At 46.1% G+C, this 2,763-nt stretch overlaps 1 pseudogene; it reads right to left on the bottom strand.

Annotated features, from left to right (window-relative positions):
• Positions 1-1,430: 1,430 nt before the first annotated feature.
• Positions 1,431-2,763, bottom strand: part of LOC110337959 — a 58,299-nt pseudogene continuing 56,966 nt past the window's right edge.

Genomic DNA, 2,763 nt, shown 5'->3' on the forward strand with positions numbered 1-2,763 from the left:
GACTGTCAGGAATTCCCAGCCAGCTTGCGCTACAAAGTGAGACCCTCACCTCAAAACCCCAAAGAAGAAGAAAAAGAAAGCGGAGGGGGCAGGGAGCCCGGTGCAGCTTTTTCTTGCTTGCTGGACCAGTCTGCTCTGGTGTGGCCAGGACACATGGTTTCTGCCCTGAGCGCTCACTTGTAAGGAGCTCTTGTTCTGTGTAACTTTAGACGCGGTTTCAAAACAGAATCCGCCCAACACTGCCAGGCCGGCAGCAGGAGGTGGGCTGTCTTCTAAGTAGATGGAACGAAGGATAGGGTTCCCAAGTTCCTACCGTCAGACAAAAGGGCAAGATGTCACCCCGGGACCACCCAGGGAAAATTAAATACAGATCAACCCTTGATGGCTTATGTTAACGGAGGGAGCTGAGAGTTTTGATCTCTGCGAAAACAAACAGCAAACTTTCCCCCATAAACCACTGTTTCTCACACCCTACCCGAGGGTAGCAGGATAGCGGGAGCTGCTAAGGACTCGCAGACACATGAGTGGGAAGGAACTTCTGTTCTTCCCATCCCTCAGTCTGTCTTCCTGGACTGGAGAGCAGCACGCACTGCCAAGAGAGCAGCCTCGGGGAATCCCAGCCATTGAGCGTAGATGAGGACGGGGGTCTTCCATGGGTCAGCTCCCTTTCCCAACTCCGGAGCCCAGATCAGAGGCCACCCTGGCTGAGCCGGGATTGGGAAGCAGCCCACCCACCTCCACCACCCACACCGCAGCAGAGAGGTCACTGACAGGCTCTTACCCACCTGAGGATTTTACAGGTGGAGTGGGATTTCCTAACTTTAGCATTGTTAACATTCTAAACATTCTTATGAGAAAAACGTCACGCATGCATATTCGCAAGTAGAGAGAGTATTGGAGTGGACCCCACAGGCAACAATAGTTCTCCGTCTCTCTTATTTTCTCCTATAACTAGTTTCTGACACAATGTAACTTTATCCCTTCATCCTGCAAAATGTTTCTCTAAAACCACAGGTGTTTCTTCCATAGACTTGATGCCACCGTTGTGCTTAAAACACTGGTAGCCGTTCTCAGATATTGTCTAAATCACAACCCACATCAGAGTGCCTCTCTCCTAAATTGTTTTCAGTTGGTTTCTGTGAGTCGTAACAGTCACTGGACTGTTAAGACTTTTAAGATACACAAGTTTCCTCGGGTGGTTAAGCCTCTTACAGAACTTAACACATAGCGGTTAGAGGCAAGGGGAACAGTTCAGCTGGTAAACTGCTTGCTATCTTTGAAAACAGGAGGATTTAGATTCCATTCCTAGAACTCAAAAGAGAAGCCAGGTGTAGTAACAGGTTTGTAATTTCCAGAACACACGTATGTAAATGTAACGTTCGTTTTTTCAAGAGCACAAATCTACTTTCATTTATTTACTCTCCATTAGTTTAAATCCGGGATGGGTATAGCATCACACGGATTCCGTGACCAATGGCCTTCGCAGGAAGGTGGCTTCGGAATTTGGCACGGACCATCCCACTGTCTCCGTGGGCCCGAGTGACTTTTCCCCGGATCACTCTGGTTTTGACTGGTTTGCCTCCAGGAGTCACTGTATTGTTTTTTGCTGTATACACATAAGCACATCTCTTGCCCAAGTAGAACTCCATTTCATCTCCAGCATACACACCTTCAGTTTTAAGAAGAGCCGCGTGCTCTCTCTGGTTCTGGAGACCTCGCTTGTAGCCAGCCAAAATGGCCTTCCACCGCACCCTTCCAGACAGACTTGCTATTAGAAGTCCTGGTCCCAGCAGGCCTCCACAGGCGCCAAGATGGCAGAAAGAGTGTAAATGTAGCTTTTAATCACCTGTTGTAACTGGCATCTCTGAGGCTTACTGCCTCTGTCTGCTAACCTAGACCTAGTCCTGGAAGCTTCTAGTCTTATCTAGGCCTAGAATGCTTTCAGCTTCTGAGACTTATTGCTGATGAAGTCACCCTTTCTTATTCTTTCTGATCTCTGGCTGGCTGATTCAGCTCAGCTGTTCTGATCCGAATTTCTCTCCTAACTGACTGATTCAATCTGACTTCTCTCCATTTCTTACTGTATTGCTCCACTGGGGCTCATACTAACTTTGACAATTTGTTCTACTGGCTCCTCCTCACTCTGGCTTGTTCTGTCTTCGCCTGTCTCTGAACAACTGTCCCAGTAAAACTGCCTCCTGCCCTCTCTCTCTGCACTGCTCTCTTAAGTAGCCTCTCTTTCCTCGATGTTCTCTTGAGAGCTGGGCAGATCCCATTCTGTCAAATCTTTCTCTGATTCATCACTTTGTCTGCCACTCAATTAGACACAAGTTTACAGGTGCTTCCTTCTACAAACTAACTTTACCTTCCACGATGTGGGTCCTTGTTTGGGATTAACGGTGTGTGCTAAGGGCTGAGCCATGGCACAACTAGGAACAGGTTTTTTGTTGTTGTTGTTTTGTTTTTTCGGTTTTTTTTTTTTTTCTCAGTATGTAACACAATCTTGGGGTTCACAGTGTGATCAAATACCCTGCAACACATACAACACATGTAATTTGGAGAGTTCCAGGCTACTGAGAGGACCTGTTTTACAACAAAACAAAACAACAACAAACCAAAAAAAAAAAAAAAAAAAAAAAAAAATATTGGAGTAGAAGAATGTTTTAATAGGCAGCCAAAGTTGTCCTTGCTCTCACACCCAGAAACATATTATCAGGTCTTTCTTCACTGTTAAAAATTACATTGTTACATTATTTTGTGCAT

The sequence above is a fragment of the Mus pahari genome, chromosome 21 (assembly GCF_900095145.1).
Source record: "Mus pahari chromosome 21, PAHARI_EIJ_v1.1, whole genome shotgun sequence".
In the NCBI taxonomy this organism is placed as follows: Eukaryota; Metazoa; Chordata; class Mammalia; order Rodentia; family Muridae; genus Mus; species Mus pahari.